Genomic DNA, 22140 nt, shown 5'->3' on the forward strand with positions numbered 1-22140 from the left:
AAAAATACCAATTGCTTGGTCTTTTATGTGTATAATGTCCTTCCTTACGTTCCAAGCCTGTATCATCCTCTCCTGACCCTATCACTTGGTTGTGGACAGTCCATAAATCAGAAAAGCGGCGGTGGCGAGTTCAGACATTATTATATTAAATCATCATGAAACCTTCTTCTTCTTTACTTAGGTTAGGATAGGTAAAGTAATCTAGTAGGCCAATAAGCCACGTATAGACCAGTTTTGGTCCTTTGCGATTTCAAACGGAGTTTAGTTGCTAGGTCCAAGAGGAGTAGTCTTCCTTTAGGAAGCCTGCGCTTGACGCAAAATTTAACACACTCTGCAGCTTCATAATCGATACTTCCTCCAGTGCATCATGCCATGTGGATCCCAGATGCTTACGGCATAGTCTTGTCAATATTTTGTTTCTCTGATGACCTGCTTTAGAGATTTCCTGCAGTCTTCTAGGTCTGGCTTCTTTACTTAACTTACTTATCTGATGAGCGTAACGCCATCTATCACTAATATTGGACTGTCCGTAAATATCGATTAGAGAAGGCGTTCGATTTGATTTGGCTTAATAACCGACCCATCAGTTCAGCCGTTTCCAGCCTAAAAATGCAAGCGGAGAAGGTTCTGTGGTAAACAACGGCAAGACAAAGTACATGGAGGCCACTCAAAAAGATTTATTTTAGTTTGGGTACTGCGTTACTGTTGCAGCTACAAATTTGAAGGTCTGAAAGACCACAACGATTTCGGAACCAGCATAAATACCACTTTCAATCAATCTAGTCATGAAGATCAAGTGCAAAATAACTATTTTCCAACAAGTGTTACTTTGAGGTCGGTAGGCAATCAAAAATGGATAAATCTATCGGGGAACAAAAAACTATGTACATTCTGTAAGACTTTCATAAATTAGGACGGGGTTAATATATTACACAGCTACAGCTACACAGCTTGTAATGACCGACTGTTAACTCCAAGTTGTGCCGATAAGTTGCAAGTCGTAATATTTAAAAGATTTTCGACTCATTCACAGCGGTCGAGAATATTCCAGCTTAACTGAATATTTGAGATTAATTTCATGTTGACCTGACTCCGTTAATGTATCAAAAGTCTGTTTCCCAAAAAGAGCAATGCGATCTTCGAAACCTTCGGATTCCCGGGTCCCATATAAGACATTAGCTCCAGTAGTATATTCTCTCTAAAATTCTCCTACCGGGTTGCCATACAGCTGCTCGCTGTATTAGTTCACCAGCATGTTCATCGTAACACGCGTGTGCTGTGTGCACTTCTCTACAAGTACATAGCGCATACGGATCCGGATGTGGATTGCGCAAACATGCCATGGCAAGCGAAGATATGTTTCTGTTTGTGCAGCAAATAATAGAAGCGCATGATGGAGAAGATGAGCTTTGTAAATGTTTTACAATTGAAAATATTCTAGGAAGTACAAAGAAAAGGATAATGAGCAAAAATAACAAGTTAAATCGTTGTAAAAACATATAAGCGCCTACTTGTATGCTACAAAGCACTAACTGATTGTACGGGTTTTCTCTGAAGATGTAAAACTATTATCTATGTATAATTGAAAGTAGAAGTAGTGGTACTTTAAGATGTATGAAATGAGGAATATATGTAAAGAGATTTTATAAAGAAGTTTAGAGAATTATGCAATTCCAAATTTGTAGGATTGAAAGTGTGCTTTCCAATCGAATTTTCTATTTTCTTTGTTGTCGCTGTCAAGTTGTGGAGTATTTTATGCCAGACTAAGTGCATTCTGGACTTAAATTGGATTTCGATTTTCAACTAACATTTGTCAAAAAATATAATTTCGGCAAAGGCATAAAATTCTACCTCTTTCTCCGTCTCCCATTATCAAAGCTATCAACTTCTTTTGTATTAAACATTTATCTATCTCATTTCCTACATTAAGTCTTCTTCTATCTATCGTTATAAAATTAATATCTATCTTCCTTCCCCATTACCTAATATTTCATATATTTCTCTCTCTCTCTTCCTCTATAAGTATACGTCCATCTCTATCATTTCGGGTGTTAATTTTATCTCCATCTTTCTCTCACAATACCTAATCTTTCAGTTTCCACTTTATTCCTCTCATTATGTATACTCCTTCCTCTTTCTATATCTCTCATTCTCTCTCAATCTTTCTCTCTCCCTCTTCTCTCTCTCTCTCATTATATTCGTATTTCACTTGAGGATGTCAGTTTATGATCTCAGAAAAACCTCGTTTGACTATAGTGAGGCTTTGATTTCTTGTTAATTTGCAAGTTCAAGAGAACTCCCTAAATATATGCACTGTTCTTACCCATAGGCCAACAGGATTGCTTTTGCATATTGCTATGACTTCCTAGGTGACACTGAACTAAACATTTTCTCTAGAATTTCAGGTGGTATCTTTGAGGTAAGTAGGCCAGAGGGCTGCTGACAGATGAAACGATGGCAACTAATTTTCAAATAACAAAAATTTTCATAGATGATCATCTTCTTGAAATAATTTTACAAGAGAATTTCACTGTCGTTTAAATAGCATAAAATTCGAAAAGTTTCTTTCCCGTATTTAAGCTGACCCGGTTAGCTAAAATTTGCTGTCAATTTCCGCTTTAGCTGTCATACAAACTTCGTAAGAAAACCGCACGCATATCGAATTCTTGGAAATCATAGCCTAGTTTCTCCAATTTTTTGCTGTCTTCCTTTATTCCCTTCTTTGCATTCTTCTTGAATAGTACTTCCTTTATCTGCTTTACTTGCTTTGGCACGCATCCGTTTCCTATAATATCTCTTTCTTTCCACAGTACTGTCTTACTTTTACACAGTTTTTCGGCCATTACAAATAGTGACTTTCTATGCTTATTGTTCTTCTTGTTTTGGTTTTTCTGTGTTATCTCTCCAAGTCTTTCGTGAGATTCAGAATTATCAAACAAAGCAAGGCATTCTTGCCCACTTGCTTTGTTTGTTAAGTTTCATATTCGTTACAGACATTCTGCCTTTGTTTGTTCGTTTAAATTTTCAAGGCATACTTTTAGGTGGGTAAGCTTAAGAACTGGAAATGTTTTTTAAATTTAATTTCTGTTTTCTTGCTTGGCTGTTTTTGTGTGTTAAAGAAAGAAAGCATTGCGGTTTTCGGCTTAATAAAAGGAAGAAGTTTTCTGTGGACTTTAGTTAAACATTTGTTGAAAAGAATGAGTGAAAATTTAATATTAGATTTAGTTTCTGTTAATGCCAAGATAGATTTTCTAAAAAAGTAAACCAGAAGCGTGAAACTTTATAACCAAGTTGGTATGCAAGTCCTGTGCAAGCCCATCTTTAATAAAAGGGCATAAATAGTAAGACTTTTAATTTAAATTTCATCCGAAAACCCATTCATTTTTTTTTTTCTAGTTTGGTATGAATGTCAATGACATCTGCGCCAAACATCGTATCCAAACAATCATTATTATTTAATATACGCTTGTCTGCGAAATAAAATTTGAAACGTTCAGAATGTTAGAAAGGGCCTTCGATGATAATTGTTTGTCGCGCGTTTTTGATTGGTACAATATATTCAAAGAGAGTCAAGAACGCGTTGACGACGACCCACGTCCTGGATGGCCATCAACATCAACTAATGATCAACACATCAATAAAATAAATGAATTGGTGTTTGAGAATTGACGATTAACAGTCAAAGATCTTACTGGCATCGGTCGAATATCGATAGGATCAGTGAAAACCATTTGGTCCTAAGAAAAGTGGAAGATCGACTGTTCCCAAAATAACTCAATTGTTTCGAAAAACAGCGTCACGTTAACATTTGTAAAACAACGCTAAAGCTCATTGGCACAAGCCCATTTTTTTCGCCAATCACATGTGGTTCTCACAATCCTAAAAGCGGCAAATTTTGCAATTAGCAAACCTATTAATATGAAAATACGCTTCTTCGCTTAGGATGTTTTCTCTTGAAAATTCAACCATTTGTTGATGAAATTTTCAATAATGAAAACACAGTGTTCTATCATTTAACGGTAAAAATGGAGCTAAACTTCTTGTTGACTTTACGCTACATACAAGTATATCGTTCAATATGTGAGGTAACTCTTTTCTGGTAATGGTATTTTGTGATACCCAAAATGGATAAAATCAGGTTAGTACTACCCCTGGCCACCATATACCCAAAATAAGGATTTTCAAACGACCTTCGGACTTTATACGGTTCGCATTGTGACAAAAGAGTACCAGAAAATTGTGAGTAAATTCTCTGGTAAATGATATTTCAAAAGAATGTTTGTAAGATATTTTATGGCTGAGTCACACTGTGCGCAGTTTACCGTCTCTTAATCACAGTTTGGAGTTTCCGTGCTTGAATTTGTGGGACATTTAATAACGAAAGATGGGATTCGCTCACTTCGTAGCCATAACGCAGATCCCACTTCCGAATACCGCAAAGAAACTTAAGCGTTTTTAGCTAAGCTGAACTTTTATCGTCGATACTTGCCAAACTTGTTGGATGGCACTCTCTATTGGACCGAAGCAACTAAAAGAAACTTCGATATCTGCAAATCTCAATTAGCAAATTGCGCTCTGCTAGCTCATCCGCCGCCCAATTGGTAGACGCATCCGACTTCGCAGCCTGTTCTGTTCTTAATCAAATCATTGACGGTTCTCTTCAGCCGCTTGGTTTTTTCCACGCTTATTTTCACCTGCTGAAACTCGCTACAGCAGTTATGATCGCGTCTAATCTTGGCTGTCTATTGAGAACGCGTTGTTCCAGCAACTGTTCCGAAGTCTCGGTATTTCACATTTACACATTAAAAATCTTCGATTCTGTTTCACAATGCAGACCAGTAGATGTCTTATTTACCAATTATTTTATTGTGGTTACGTGCAACCTTTAAGGAGACATTGGGTGTACGCCTTTGGAGCTCGTTTGCGGCACAACACTTCGTCTGCTTTCTGATTGTATCGTCGAATGCTACAGCACACCGAACGAGATAGTGGTATACAAACTGATTGAAAGGGATTAGTAAAATATTCAAACAAATACAAGATTCTTTGCAAAAATTTTAAATATTCTTTTTGATATTTTTCTTATATACTACATATATTATAATTTATTTATGTTTTTACTTTTATATTTATTCTTTATATTTTAAAAATATTTTTGAAACTCATTTTGATTTTTTTTACAAAAAGTCGATTTGCATTGCTTGCCAACGCATGTGCGTAAATAATTCACATAAAATATTAATTGCAATTTAATAACCTTATATTTAAGCGCATAAAGTCTACTTTTAGGCGCTGCTATTAGATTAACCTTAAACAATTTATCGAAAAACGATTATAGCTGCCGTGAAATTGCGCTCCAGCTTTTACACACCTTTTTCATCATTATGCATAGTTTATGCAAATTTATAACCGCGGAAAAAAGGGCAGCTTAAAATCCATCATCATCAGCAACAACGTCAATGTGCGCCTAAAATTATGCAATAAATTTAAGCACCGATTTTTTTTCACATTAATGCCACTGCTGCTGGCTTGGCCTGACCTGGCTTGCTGCTGTAGCGCGAAAATTTATTTATTAATAAATTCTCGTTCGTTTACAAAATCGTTTTATAAACGGCGCGATGTCGCCTATAACTATGCAGCGTAAAATAACTACGCACACAAGCGTCAAGCGCAAGTGAGTTTCGTTCGTGCTTCCTTACAGATGTGTGTGTTAGTATGTGTATATTGGCAAAAACGCAATCACCTCATTGGTAATTTTTTTTTATATTTTTTTCCCCATTTTTTGTCGCATATTTGCCACCAGTTTCGCTCACTCGCTCGTCACCACGTTTTACCGCTGCAGCGTTTATTACTTCATGCCAGCGTTGCGTGTCGAACTAAATGAAAATTTATGTAGCTTTCAATTTATTTTCGCAATGCGTTGGCTGTTTCGCTTGATTGCGACGCTATGCGGTTGCCAATTGAGATTGTTTGTGGGGTCTAGTGAGTGGTGGCTCATCATCGCCGCATACATAGATGTATGCAAGCGAGATATGGAGTATAATATTTTTGCTTATATATTGCATTTTCGCTTTAGTTGCGACTGTATGCGCGCATTTAAATGGTAAAATGCTTGTCATATGCTTATGACAGCTGTCATATAAACGCTTGTGTGCCGAAGAAAAAGCGAACAGCAGCAGAAATGTGCCATACAGTTATGCATTTCCAATTAAGGAGAAATTTTTGCTGTAGTTTTTGATAATTTTTTCCTCTTAATTTGGAAGTACAGGTGGAAAACTAAAGCTTATGGTTGGGATATGAAAATTGGCTATCAAAAGAGGGCTTTGGTCATAAAGATTTTGAAAGTAGCCTTATGGTAGCGGATTTCAGTGGTGCCAGCTTGCTGTAATTTTCAAAAATATACTTTATTTTATATTTCAGCGAACTCTAATTTCGTATTTGTTGTTTTTATTAACTGATTAACAATAACCGGATTTTCTGCGCTTGATATGCTTTTCATCTATAGGATTTATTTTTTAATATTAGAGAACGGAAGCCGTCAAAAAATAATATTAATTTGTATTAGCCATACACTTATTCTCTTCGCATCACACGCCTAAAACTATTCCTGGTTGTTCATCCTCTCAATTTTCATAATATTCAGGTATTAACTGCGTACTCAGTCGTTGAAAGCTTTTAACACTTCTTCCTTTACTACAGTTATACATAGCTCGCATATATACGAATGGAGCCAAACAAGATAATCGAGTGGGAGTTGGTGTCTTTTCCGCAAAATTATATACGAGAATCACTTTCCGCTTACCAGAACACTACAGTGTTTTCTAGCGAAGATCATAGTAATAAAGAAGGAATTAAACTCATTAAGATATATAGGTACACTGTAGTATATACAGATAGCCAAGCAGGTTTGAAATAACAAAAGTCTCTTAGGATTTCGACAAAGATAGTGACAAAATGTAATGATCTCTTAACGTTAAATTTGGGATGGATTCCAGAAAATAGTGATGTTCCTGGTTACTCTGAAGCAGATGTACTAGCGGGAGCAGGCATAATCTTATAACACAGTACAACAGCTAATCGGGGGGGTGAGAAATTCCAAGTCAGGGTGATGGTACTAGGTCAGTGTAGTAAAACCCTCAAAGGGTTTGGCGTTCGTATGTGTCAGTTTATTTTATGACCTTTTAAATTTTTTCTATATAGTATAGTATAGTGAACGAAAATTGGGTACCAAATATAGTGTGTAAAAGCTGCTACAACCGTCTAATGGATTGGAAAAATAGATAATAATGGTTCGCGAGGTATGTTAAACTACGTTTTTGCCAAAATGTTACAACTTAGCGAAAAAACATCAAGATAAGGAAAAAATTTAAAAGGTCATAAAAAAAACTGACATATACGAACGCCAAACCTTTTGAGGGTGTTACTATACTGACCTAGTACCATCACCCTGACTTGGAATTTCTCACCCCCCAGACAATAATCCCAAAAATGTTCCACAGTGTAATTAGACTCCGGAGAAGTAAGAATTCATATGTCTCACTACTTATAGATATTTAATCTACATATATGTAATAGATTCAACGCATTTTTCAATTAGGAGGCTACAAAAGTAAACCAATAGGGATAGCAAATGACACCATATTTGTTCCCGCTTTTTGACTTTTGCTCTTCAGTAAGGTTTGCCATTTCATCGTGGAAAGATATACGATCCAAAACGAGTTAAAATCATTAAAATTTACGACTGAAATTCAGAGTCAGTGGCCTCAACATTACGAGCGCTATGTCATTCAATTAGCCGCCTCAGTCGTGCGATACTATTCCTGTGAGGCTACGTCAAGTCTATGGTCTATGCCAACAAACCAGCGACAATTGATGAAATTCGTACGAATATCAAACGTGAAATTGCAGCAGTATCGGATGATTTATGCTTGAAAACCCTCCAAAATTGAGTTCAGCGTCTGGGCTTCTGCAAGGGTGCCCGTGGTGGCCATGCAAAAGTAGCGCACCAATTGAAAGCCCAGTTATTTAATCGACAAACATGTTAAGAATAAAGTTGAGTCTCTAACTTGCTCAACAAGCAGACGAACGTAGCATGAATGAAATATGGGTCGCATATGGCGTCTATAAAAATTGTATAAGAATGACATAAGAACTCCACTATAAATGCTCTCAGGTTCTTATCCAATTGGCAAACATACTAGAGGACTGGGAACACCATACAGTGACTATTGCAGAAACAGTTGCGAGACAATAGGAAAGCAGAATATAAAACATCTTTTATGCGAATGGTAAGCTTTGTTTTGGAAAAGCATTTCTACTGTCGGATGAGGGTCCCTTTGCGATGTTTCGGATGTTGCACAGATGAAACTTGTCGTAGTGATGAACTTCGTCAGAAGCGCAAGGTGGTTTAGAGAGAACATAATATAGTTAGAAGATTTTAAATCCTGTGCTTTCACAAAAAGGCTTTTTAGGTCTTAAATGCTTTATCAGACATTCTCTTTACTTACCTACCAAGCATTTGTTACCAGCTAAAGATGGTCAAAAGCTATAAAGTGCGCCTATAACTCCTTACATTGAATTCTGTTGGTACAATATTCAAATTTTTTGCTTTCAAAAACTGAATACGTTTAATAGTTAATTAAATTAAGAATTTTGCAAAGAAGTTCACCCGAAATTAATTTTAATTAATAAATTTTTAAGAAAAACACATCATGGCAAAATAATATTTGTTTCGACTTCAGAATTTACTTGCTGCCATAATTATATCTTGCTACTGTAGACTACAGGCGTGGAGTACAAGCAAATCGTTGCCTACATTCAAGCATATTTTAGTGTAGACACATACCATTTACACAAAAATCTACATAATTTCCTATTATTATATTTTTTATTTTTTTTTTTGTTTTTATGCTTCACATTTAACTTTTCCAATTTCTCCTAATCCTCAAAGTTCATCTTAAACAAATAACAAACCACTCGATACTCAAAAGCTCTTAGGAATTCCACGTGCCTCTATCTGCACTAATCGCTTCATAAATCAATTTGAAGAGATAATTTCTCAAACGAGCAAACAAGCGAAAAGGCATAAACTTCGAAAAACATCTGTTTACACGCCTAATAATAGACGTAGTGCTCGTATAAAAAATCCATAAAAACTTACTTTCGCATTCCAAGTGTGCGCAACCTGCCGTCCAGCGAGCCATAATCCTTTCCACATGTAATTAGTTGCCTTAAAGTTCAAAATTATTGTATTAATTAATAGGAAATTATATTTGTAGCATTGACAAATGTTCTGGTTATTACTTGGGATGACTAAGTAACTTTGTGGTTAGGCTGGTCTAGTTAATATGGGGTTAAGTTAGGTTAGTCTTGACTTACTTTCCGGTTAAAATTTATTGTTTTTTGATGACATTAGGTTCAGGCATAGGCTTAGATGGCTTGGCATTTTGTATAAAGCTTGGAGATCTTAATGAGTTTTTGAGATTGATTTAAGACCAAATACTTGAAATTTTGCTGGTGTGATTAAGTATACGTTTATTTGGATAAAGTTAATCTAGTTAAGGTAAAAATCAATAAGCTTATGAAACGATAAATCAAGATAAAGTTAAGGATAAAGTTGGTCTGTTTTGGATTGCTGTGGAAACGCTAGATTGGTTTAGTTGTTAGTGGGTAAGATTTATAGGTAAGTGAAGTTTAAGTTTACGTTTGAGTTTAAGTTTAAGTTTAAGTTTAAGTTTAAGTTTAAGTTTAAGTTTAAGTTTAAGTTTAAGTTTAAGTTTAAGTTTAAGTTTAAGTTTAAGTTTAAGTTTAAGTTTAAGTTTAAGTTTAAGTTTAAGTTTAAGTTTAAGTTTAAGTTTAAGTTTAAGTTTAAGTTTAAGTTTAAGTTTAAGTTTAAGTTTAAGTTTAAGTTTAAGTTTAAGTTTAAGTTTATGTTTAAGTTTAAGTTTAAGTTTAAGTTTAAGTTTAAGTTTAAGTTTAAGTTTAAGTTTAAGTTTAAGTTTAAGTTTAAGTTTAAGTTTAAGTTTAAGTTTAAGTTTAAGTTTAAGTTTAAGTTTAAGTTTAAGTTTAAGTTTAGTTTAGTTTAGTTAAGTAAAGTTAAGGCAAGTTATATCTCTTTTCTCGCAAGGAATTCGAACATTGTTTTTACATAGACTTCCTTATAACAAAATATACAGATTCGCACAAATACTCTGGCACAAAAGTCTCTCCGGCTGCACACTTTCAATCCGATTCACTGGTGCATATCGGACATCTTCGACATGTCGTCGCAATTCGAAACTCATATAAAATTTAATATGGGTCACTTTTGCTGACATTTTCATGCCATTTTACAGCACCAACCATCACCGCGGCGACCGCCAACAGAATCAGAAGGACAGCCGTCAATTTTCGGTTCGGCTACTCAAGGCTGTCACGAGCAGAAATAGCACACACACGCTTCAATGAGCGAGCGAACGAACAAACAAGGGACGATAGAAGCATGTGACGTTGAGTGGGAGTCTGGGTTCGTGTGTGGTTGCATGTGTTTCTGTGGATATAACTATGGAAAGTGTTTGTTGCAAGAATATTGCTACATAAAGGCGCACTCATAAAGGTCGCTGGTGGTGTGGTATGGGAAAAGGGTTGATCTATAAGAAACTCGCTGGCATGACCGTGTAAGCAGCTAATTCACTTTACGAACTTTAACGTATTTAATCAAGTGGCAGGCTGTGTTGATGGACATTTATGTTTCGTCCACTTGGTTGGCTGGTCAATTGAGTGCGGCGTATATACTTAGAAGACTGAAAATTATTTTTTACTATTTCGATTTTTGTTGTTGGTTCGTTTGGGGTATCACGTGTATGCTTGTGTGTCCTTATGTATATTTTTCTGTAGAAATTGCTTATGGGTGGCAAGAAAGTGCTGTTTAGCTAAAAAGATTTAGTCAGTTTTGTATTCAATTATAATGTAATTTATAGAAATATTAGTGGGAATATAGTTTCGTGAATTTTAACTGTGGAGAATTCTGATTGCAAGCAAGTGAAATTTTGTTTGCTATATTCCAAATGAAAAACTGTTGGCTGAGAGAGTAAGTTTATCTTTATTTAGCTCCAAGTTATCCAAAACGAGTCTCTTTTCCTTTTATTCATCGCCAAGTCTACCGTTTTCCTTTGAGTGATATAGTTTACCGAAAGCCAGTTAGTTGTCATAAAAAGGATTCAAAATTGCCTAGCGAAGTCCTTAATAAAGTGTCATATATATATTTTAACTGAAATTTTTATTATCAACATTAACTATAGTAGATAATTCTTGCTTATGTATACATCTGTCCAATAATTCTTATTAAAAATTGCTAATGTTTTGAAAGTTTCAACCAATTATTTGAGCCCATTGAGCTAACTTTGGTCCGAGTTTTCATTTTATCCTGTTATAGTTTTAATTTCAAATTTATCCGAAATTTTTTTCGTATTGTAATACAGATATTTTTTATGACCTTAAGAATAGACTTCTTGTAGCCTAATATAAGCATACCAAACCTCAGCTGTATTGTACCTCAATGCCTTCAGCAAATTTGGGGTTTTTAGGTTTAGGCTAATCTTGGGAGGTCCATTGCTAGCCAGTTGCGACTTCGCCAGTAATAATGCGTTGGAGCAGTGAAGTGTTCTCCGTTACGTTATTAAGCATAGCTTTAACGTCCTTAACTCGACGTCGTTTTTGCGAATGATTTAGAATTAGTGTGCTCAATTAACACGATTTACCCAAAACATTAACCAAAAAGTGCTGAGATGAGCCATAAGAAATGTCGGATTCTCTGCTATTTGTCTTATGTCATGGCAATGATTTTCAAGCACTGCGTTTCTAACTAATCGATGCTATTTTCCTTAATCAAGGTGGATAGACGACTCGGATGAGGCCAATTATCGATGACTTCACCACCTTCACTTTCTGAATGCTATGTAAAACTTGTATTCGTCATAAAAAAACTTTCCAGAACCCTTTCTAACAATTCCGTAGCCAAGATTCCATGGGAAATACACAATTTCCAGAAAATACATTTTCAATTTTTGTTTTTCATGGTAAAAATCACCAGATGAACTGTTTGTGGGATGAAACAGGTTTCACATATTTTTCAGAAAATCTTTCTTATTAACATCAGTTTTATCAGATTATCAGACATTTCATTCATATCTCTATTTCTCTTTTTACTTGTATAAATTAATCTTGGCTAGACGTATGAATCTTCAACCCATTCTTTCCCAAAGTTCTTTGAATTAACCAGAACGTAATTGACAGATGGCTACTAACAGCTCTAAGTTTATCACTTGTAGACTCCTTAAAATAGCCATGTGGTATTTTCTTTGTCCGTCTAACCCCGTGAAATGAATTCATGGTAAACCACATGACGTTAATCAAAGAAAACGATGAGCATCATCTTGATTTTTGACAAACCTTGATATTTTTTCCAGGTTTCGGCTCATTTTTGGAACTCCATTTGTTAGATTGTTTAACAGTTTCGACGTCATATTAGTAAAACTACGTCTCGTTATCAATAATTCTGCCTTTAAAGACTATTAGGGTCCTCAATTACGTTGTCAATCATCTGTTTTGAGACCTCTATTCAACAGCTTCTCGGTTTTGCAAGAGATGCAGGTTTTTTGGTACTAACAATGACACCGTTCATACCCAAAACATTAACCAAAACGTGTTGAATCGATCCATAAGAGATGTTGAGATACTATTCTGTCCTCCCTATTGCCAGCACGACGATCACTGTTTCTTGAAATTGTTCACTGTTCTCGTCATTAGTTGTAGTAGTCAATTCGAATAACTTCAGTGGGCTCTTGTACAGGGTGCCACCTTAGGAGAAAAACATTCTTAACCGTGCCTTATTCGACAAATATTTTTTGTACTTGTATACTGATTGTAGAAGAGTTGAAACGCCTTTACTTTGCAACACCAGTTTACACCTTATAAAACACGTCATATACAATCAGAAAGAAGCCAGATCAGTTGAATTGGTTATAAAGGCGAAGACCAACCAGCATAGGGTCCATCGGATATAAAATGAGTTTTTAATAGTCCAAAATATTATTTTTGAAGTAGTTTTTGCTAAAAAGACGAGATAGAATGACCTTTCCTTTGGGTAATCAAGGCGAAAACATTTTGGATCTCCCACTTCAGCCATGCAGTCATAGAACCTTATCTAATCTATACTTTAAGCAACATCCAATAGATTTCTAAATTGTGTACAGCCTTTGTTCTATAACCATATTGTGTTAGAAATAATATCAGCCACACATGACTATAGTAATGGATCTATTTAGAAGGATCAAAATGGTTTTACTAACTGGGGATATTTAAAAATAAAACACTTCATCCCTCTCTACCATTTATGCTCTCCTTTCAAGCTTTTTTTTGCAATGTTCTTTGTATCCATTTCTTTCTGTGCTCGATCCTGAGTTATCTTTCTCTTTTTCTATTAAAAAAATATTTTGTCCACTGTTGCTTCTCTCTTTTTTCTTTGTTTCTCTCTGTCTTTCTGAAATATAATGAGCCTTTAGTAGGACAAACTTTTTGTTATTGGTTTTCGAAAGAAAACTAGGTGGAAACCATTTGGAACATCATTCCTTCAACCGTAGAGGGAACATACATTCAAAGAATATTACCTAAACTTTCCGTGGGAATATCAGATACACATGAGAATAGTAAAAGTTCAGCTTAGAGGAATTAAAATGTGATTACTAACTGGTGATTTATTTAAAAAAACAACGCTTTATTCCTGTCTCTGTTTCTATTTGACTATATCTTGCTCTATCCCTTCTTTTTTCAATTCTTAAAATATGTTTTGCTCCTTTCCTTTTCCCTTTCCTGCTATTCGTTTTTCTACATCTCTCGCTCTATATATTAAGCCATTCATCTCTCCCTATTATATATATATCTCTCTCTCTCTACCTGTCTTCCTCTCTCTCTCTCTATCTCATACCTTTCTCCATTTCTCTCCTCAGCACAAACAATTTTATTGCCACCGCATCAGAAATTTTTTCCTTACACTTCTCTTCATTAGATTAGGTTGATATCTCTCCTCCAAGTACCCCTTTCTCCAACACACTATCAATGCCCGTAAATCAGTTTCATTTAATGTGATGTCATAAAAGCCAAAGTTCACGCAGCTCTTGGTTATTATTGCTGCATTTAACTGTACGTACGCAGAATTTCTAAACTCTGCGTGCGCTCACTTACCATCTGAAACTTAGTGTTGTTGTTGTGCGCAGCCAATTCAAAGTATGATTGAGTGTTTTGTATTTTTAACTTCTTTTTATGATTATTACCCAAAGATCGCGCTGTTTACGTCCCCATAACTGAAAGCAAGTAACTGGAGGAGAATTCTTAAGCCGCAGAGCAATTGCTCTCAGAGAGTGGTGGCTATTAGGAGTGGAGTGGGCGCAGTATAAACATCTAAAAAGCATAGCTGATGTTGTTTTTCGTTGATTTTATATTTCTTGTTGTTTTTTGGGACATTTGCTAAACTTTTACGATTACACTCGTTCACCCGAGCGGCCATATGCGATTTGTTGACTTTATGTGGGCTTCTGCCGTGGTGTTGTCGGACGGTTCAGCTGCCATTGAGCGCTGTTTGACGTTAATAAAATGTCAAATAACAGTGTTTGGTTCAACTTTTAATCCTTTAGCAGGCAAAGCAGCACAACAACAAAACAAGAGTGGCAGAGATAATAAAATAACAACAACAGCAACAAACACAAGTGCGTGTAGAAGAGTTATTTGCGCCCCAGCATTGTTGTTGTTGTAGCAGATGTTATTGTTATTGTTGTTCGCTGTATTTTATTGTTGTTGTAACTGTTTTTTTGTTATAACGGTTGTTGTTTTTGCAATTGTTATTGTTGTTTTAACTGGTTTTTTATTTTTGTAATTTGTACTGTTGTTGTTGTTGCTGCTTTTGGTGCCCGCCAGCCAGGTTAGCAGATGTCAAACATCACTCATCGCTGCTCTTACGGAAACAAAAACAATTCTCCACCAACAACAGCAACAACAACCGCGCCTTGCGACCTTTCGGCTCAACTTGATTGTGTTGTTGATCCCTTTTCGTACTTACACAATTCATCAAATCACTTGTTTTATGTTTCGTTCGGACCTATGTTTGGCCATAAAGCGTTGCAAAGTCATTAAATTAATCTAATTTATTTTTGCTTTTATTTATTTTCTTTGCTTTTACTTCGACAAATTCGATTTAAGGTTGAAAAGTTTAAATCTCTAGCTGCCCCAGCATCTGTGTGAGCAATTTCGTGTATGTGTGTGTGTGAAGGTCTCAACTGTGCTCTCCGCTTGTAAAACAATTTCAGCAATGACAAAATGACCCCGGAAGCATTTGTCTGCCGGGAATTTGCGCGTGCTTGACGCTTGGCGATTTGCGGTTAAGTTTGCTTTGGCGAAATGAGAAAATAATATATAAATATAAATAAAGTTTTCAAATCTGGGTAGAAGATGACATAATACAAATATATAAATCATTTACACAAGAGAGTGGAGAGAGGAGGTGCTTAAGGGGTCTTTGGCGGATTGCTATTTGAGTTTATAATGAAATAAGAATTGTTTCATACTAAATTTATTCGCCACTTGGGAGTTAGAACTACAAACCGTTGTTGTTGTGATGGTTAAGTCCGAGGAACTGCTGGTTTCTTTATACTGTAAAATATTTTACAGCAGAATGCTGAACAACACCGTGCAATATCGTCTTATCGATGCCGACATCGACTAGAAGGAAACTACCCTAGAATGTCAGGCTATAACTATCCGGTCAGGCGATATTGAGCTCGAAATATTTAATATATACATCCCCCAGTTAAATATTGCCCTGTACGTGCGCTTCTTCGTGGTGAAAACCGTTTGGTACTAGGCAACTTTCACGACCTTTGGCATTCCTGCTTGTCAAATTATCGTACCGGGATGGTGTTGGCAGAACATATAGACGATTCGCCATTGTGCACAAGCCCCCACCAGAATTATGGGCATCTGTAAAACTCACCCTATGCCTACCTATGCTAATTATCTGATCAGAAGATCTGCCCATAATTATCTCGATCGAGAAACTTTCGACTTTATTTCTGCTGACAACCGCTTTAATAAAGCTAACTGGGTCGGCTTCACAGAATTTACCGATAGCACCTTCACCGCACCCATTCCTACGGACGTAATCGTTGACGGACGTCAATTCCGCAAGGTGATCGCACCTGCTACCTCGCTTCATTCCGGCTGGAAGATTTGCGGAACTCCGGCCTAATTTCCCAAACGAAGCAACTGTTTCAGCTAATGAGCGTCCCAGCTCAGACCGCGCTGATCCCTGTGGTCACCGAATAAGGGATCTCAATTTGGAGATTCGGCAAATGGTAAATAAACATAAGCGGACAAAATGGATAGAGCACCTGAAGTCCTGCAACCTCTTCACCGTCGAGAGTAAGCTTTGGACTACCATCAAGCCTTTATCTAATCTGAACTAGCATGATGACCGAGATGAAATCCAATTCAACGGTTATGCTTCTTCGGACCCGAAGTAGTGTGAGAGCTATTGCTGGCAATTTACACTGCAGCCCTCGGTAGACAAAGCCAAAATGGTGTGTTACACGACGGCGGCGAAAAATGCCAAAAGACTGCACACCACTTACTTTCACCGATGAGGAAGTTCAGATGTCATCAAAAAACCAAATCGTCCAAATCTCTTTGAAGAGTGGTACCACTACTGAAACTAGGAAACCCAGCCAAGAAAGTGGAGTCCTTTCGTCCGCTAACTCTCCTCTCCCCAGTAGTGAAGACACTTGAGGTTTTGCTACTCCCGACCTTCAGGCACCACCTGAGTTTAGCAAACCACCAGAATAGTGCACAGTACCACCACAGCACCAAGTTCATAAACGTCCAGATAGTTCATGGTCTCAACCAAAAACCATCCTGCGAGAGGACGACTCTCGTAGCGTTGAACTTGTCAAAAGCCTTTGATACAGTCAATCACACAACGCTACTTGAGGGTATCGGAAAATATAAACTTCCTCCAGGACTGAAAAGGTGGACTATAAACTACCTGACTCACTACTTCACTACTCACACGACCGCGATTATTGCCAAAGCACAGAGCCGCAACAAAATCCTCAAGTCGCTAGCTGGCAGCACATGTGAAAAGACAAAGAAACTTTCTTGGAAACATACCGGATCCGTTACTCCAAACGAGTCTGATAGTTTAGTCTATAGAATGAGAGGAACATTGATGGCTCAAATTAGCTCTAAATTGTCCCAGAGTAAATGGTATTTAGGAGTAAAACAAGTAAATTTTGAAGAAGACATTAGTATAAATTATAATTCCAGCCTGGAGATGGCAAACACTTTCAACCGTTGAAATATTATCTTCTCTTTTCTTACTTGTATATCAAACTAAGAAGTTGGGTAAATTATTTTGAAAATTTTCAACTATTTTTCTATTCAAAAAACTTCCAAAACATAGAGCAAAATCCACAAATCCCGCTTCTGAATTTTTGAAAAAAATATTCAGTCTTACTCTCTTAAAATCTCTCCTCTGCTCTGGGCATTCTAATTATTCATATGAGCACTTAGTAAGCCCCTTCATTGCAGTTCTTCCCGTCTGCTTACTTTCAGCCATTCATTAATGCTGTCATCCTACCACACAACAATTTTGGTTCCCCTTACCAACCATCATATGTATCACTCCCCATATCCATTCTAAATTAAAACACTTTCCAAGTTTGTGGGGCATTTAAATATTTGATGATCGCCCGAAAATAAATAGTTGATACAAAAGGTTACGTATACGCAAACTACAACCCCCGAGTGACTCGAATTTTCGACCTACATTACTCACCTATGCCAAATCCCTGCACGTGTGGTAACAAATGACCGAAGCTTTATTATTTTCAAATACTTTAGAAACAAAAAGGCAATCGTTGGTTGCTTAAATGGCAGCTACTTAAATAGCAGTAAATATACCGAAGCAGAGAGTGTAAAATAGAGCGTTCCGGCAGAGAAAGGTTAGGCGCATAATTTTGCTACTTTACTAGTGAAATACTATTACTTACACAATAACTGTTGGTCAGCTGGCCACTTTGTGCCTTGTGCCGCCGTGACTGTGAATTTGTGAAGGTCCTTCAGTGATCCGTCGTACACAGCGTGCATACAAATATTACTCCAGCTCGGAGCTTTGCCTGTAAAGGTCAACGTGTATTAGAAAAAAATTAATTGAAATATCGCCAATGGGTCGAAGGCAGTATTGCCAAGTTTGGTTTTTGTGGCAAAACAGCGGGTAAGTGATTTTAGCAAAAGGTTACGCACACTCAAGTTGTAAACTGTTGTGGTAGCGCTTTACTCCTACCATTCTGTACATCATAAATTTGTATGGCTTTTCTGCTTTGCATCTTATTTCGTTTACATGTATTAATTTTCCAGTGTTCAGCTGCCGCTCTCACATACCGAATATGTTTGTGAATTTGTAAATGACCTCTTGACAGCGCTATTTATTAAGTTGCTAGTTTTTGTTTTAGTCAAATAGCTACTTTTAATGGTTTATTGGCGTCGCTTTGGCTCAACGTAAATGCCAAAATTAACTGTTTTTTTAATGTGTAAGTGGGTAGTGGTAATTTATTCAATAATATATGAGATTGTGGTCTACTTTTAGGCTACTGACCAATTCTATCTCTTACAAAATAAAAATAATGTGGCGCCTGGTGTCTCCTGAATAGAGGGTGTTAAAATTTATGGCTCTTTGGATCTGTGCGAGATATTAGGCTGTTCTAATATTTAAATTATACTCATGTGACCTACATTACGGTAGTCAAGTAAAACCTAAAACTATACTTTATTTCATTAAGATATTTAACTTAGTCAAATTCTATAAACAAATGGTGCGTCTTTCAAAGATGCTGTAAGTCCGGAAAGACCTTTTAATCAGAAGATTTCGAGAAAACTCCAAGGATGCCTTGGAAATTAAAAAGGAATCAAAAAACGAGAAATTTTGGACTTTTGAAGCAAGTTCTTCAAGGAAAGATTTCTCCTGGCTATTTTAATAACTCAAAGTTCCCTGAACTTTTCTTCTTAGATCACCAGATGTCTAGGACTTCCCATAATAATAGTCTTGAGTTTGGAGGATTAATAATGGGTTGTCAAAAAAGTCTTGCGGTATTTTTATTGAATTTTTTTTTATTGAAATTGAAATGAATTTTTGATGACTCATGCCCAGCTGACCGATGCTACGGCTGCTACCATGCCGGTCCCTTTCGACCAATTCAGCGATTTTATCGCAATTTTCGACGACAGGCCTTCCGGAGCGTGGCGCATCTTCGACCACCTCTACACCAGAACGAAAACGTTGAAACCATCGTTGTGCGGTGGAAATGGAAACTATATCGGGTCCATAAACTGCACAAATTTTATTGGCGGCTTGAGATGCATTTTTGCCTTTATCGTAGTAGTACTGTAAAATATGCCGTATTTTCTCTTTATTTTGCTCCATGTTTGCGACGCTATAAAACATCTCACGAACGACTTAAGCATTTTTCACAAATCTTATGAGAAAGTCTTATTCCGCAAGCTCTCATCTTCAATAGTTCGCAAATTAACTATCTTCTTCTCTTTCTCAGCCTGAATTATAACCTCCCATTCAGATCTGTATCTAATCGATTGGGCTAGTAAAGAGCATAGGGATCCATTCCCTTTCGTGTGCGGCAGAGGTGATCGAAGTTTTCTGCATTTGAATTTAAAAAACACATTTTTAATGTTTATTTTTTAGATATTTAAAAAATTTCAGTTTCTAAAGGAGTATGCCCGAAGTGGGACTTTCAAGAGCACAGCCTGCTTATTGCAAATTTAGGTCAGTGGATACTGCTTGGCACACTTCTGTATCCTGACTTAAAAGGACCATAAGGAGCAAGAAGTTTGCAGTGCGACATTCTTCGATATCGAGATTCGACGGAAAGAAACTTAAGTATCTGATTTTCCAACTTCTTTCCGAGAACTTTCGCCACTCTCTCTGGAGCATAGTTGTCAATGATCTTCTGGTAAAGTTTGAAAAAGTCTGCTGTTGCGTTATTGTCTACGTAGCTTTCATGGTTGAGGGGATAATTTCTGAATACCGCGTATGAGTTAACTCTGGAGTACCTTAGCAATGTTAAAACCAGGTCCAGGCTCTTCATAAATTCCAGCAAAACTGAACTGATTTTTTTCATTAGGAAATTTAAAATCTCCGAGGCGCATCTCCAATAAAGTGAGAGCAACGAGTCTTCGACCTATTGACAGGGTTAAGTACCTAGATACCTAGATACCTTATACTGAAAGAAAGGCGTCGGTTGTTCTGTATTACTGTACGGTAGTCAGTGAAAAAAGATGGAGACTCTCACAAAAGGTAGTATGAAACTATAGTTAAACATATAATATTTTAGGACATTTTTGTTTGGTGAAAGGCGCGTAAGACTTGGTGAATGTCCAATGGACTGCTTTCATCAGTATTTATGGTGCACTATGAATCACATGAACAATGGTTTTGAACGTCCTGCTGGATATAGCCGTAATGTGTATGACCGCGAAAGTTACCCTCAGGCACTGAGAATCTGGGTACTTAGACTATTGCGAGACTGGGCATTCTGAAATCATTTCATATTTTGATTTCCTTCTAAAATACTTGAATAAAGAGATCGCCGATCCTCGTCATAGGTAGTAACTTTTGCGCTCACATACCTTCTAAGGAGGCATATGAGGGAAAGACTCGTTGAAGGAGAGTGGTGGTGAGCTGATTTTTATGGATGAACCAAAACTTGCGGGGAGTTGTTGTTGGGGGGACATTTTCTTCTAATTCTTTTTATCTAGATTTCTTATTTCTAGCTTCTAGAGTTATTTTCTGATTAGACTGTCTCAGTACCTGGTCCCAGCGGTATTGCAGAAAAGTGTATGGATAGTAAATAACAACCAAGCAGATTTGTGATAGGTTGAGGACATGTTTGCCAATAGATATCTGATATCAAACTACAGGATTTATAGGATTTCACAAAGAACTGTGCGCAGGATCACACTCTCCTTGCCGAGTGATCAGTCATCTAATCTAATCTAATGTACAGTTTCCAAACTAATAACACTTTAAAAATGGTCCTTCATTTATGTCATTTATGTATGCAATGTGAAGGTGAAGTTCATTCGAAAGATGGCACTGTGCTCTCTGGTTAACAAGTAATTACCTTTCGTGGCATATTTACAATATACGTGGCTTCAAAGGTAAGAAATATCGCTCTAAACTTCAAAGTCTATTTATTTAGAAACCAAAAATAGCACCTGAATGTTCCTAAGTTCACTCAAAACAAAAAATAAAGAGTGAGTGAGAACCCTAAAACTATGCTGCTTCTCAGCAACAGTAACACTTAATCAATGTTCGCATTTAACGTAGGTTTTCCGTTTGCCAATGCGCCGCACGCGTGTAAACGAAATCACCGGCAATAAAGCGTGTATCCTTCCTGATTGTCCCTGTCCGTATGTATTTTTCACTATTTACTTTATTACCACCTACCCAAGGCGCCCTACGTTCGACCAATTTCTTGTTTGTAGTCTGCGACAGCGAATCGCTCTATCTAAAGTGTTAAATCACCTGATGCCGTCAGCATGATTTTAGGCGCATTAATCTATAGCTGGAAAGTTTTGCGAGCCGCCGCATATGCCACATACAAACAAGACTTCGGGCAATTGTCGAACGCTTGTGCTTATCAGTGATTGAAAGTGAATAAATGAAAATGTATAGGCAGCCAGTTTGAAGGGACGAAAGGACAGAGGGCAAGTAAGAAAGTTTGCAAACAGAAGTGTATAAATATGTCGCGTCTTTTGAGTTTTTGAGACTCGAAAAAAGTCGCTTGGCTATATTTTGGGTTCGCGTAAAAGCTGACGCTGATAAATTTTACAACTTTCAATCAGTGACGTATGTTTGCACCACTTATTGGTGGAGTCTACATTTCGCAGCGCGTGTGATTGCTCGCGTCTTCTATTGGCATATTAGATGCTTCAATTACTTTTGCGCCTCAAAGAATGCTTCAAAATTGCGCAATCACTGCAGATGAGCGTGCGGAAAAGTTGCAATTTTAGTGTTTTCAAGTGACACTGAGAAGTTACTTA

The sequence above is a fragment of the Bactrocera neohumeralis genome, chromosome 3 (genome assembly GCF_024586455.1).
Source record: "Bactrocera neohumeralis isolate Rockhampton chromosome 3, APGP_CSIRO_Bneo_wtdbg2-racon-allhic-juicebox.fasta_v2, whole genome shotgun sequence".
Lineage (NCBI taxonomy): Eukaryota > Metazoa > Arthropoda > Insecta > Diptera > Tephritidae > Bactrocera > Bactrocera neohumeralis.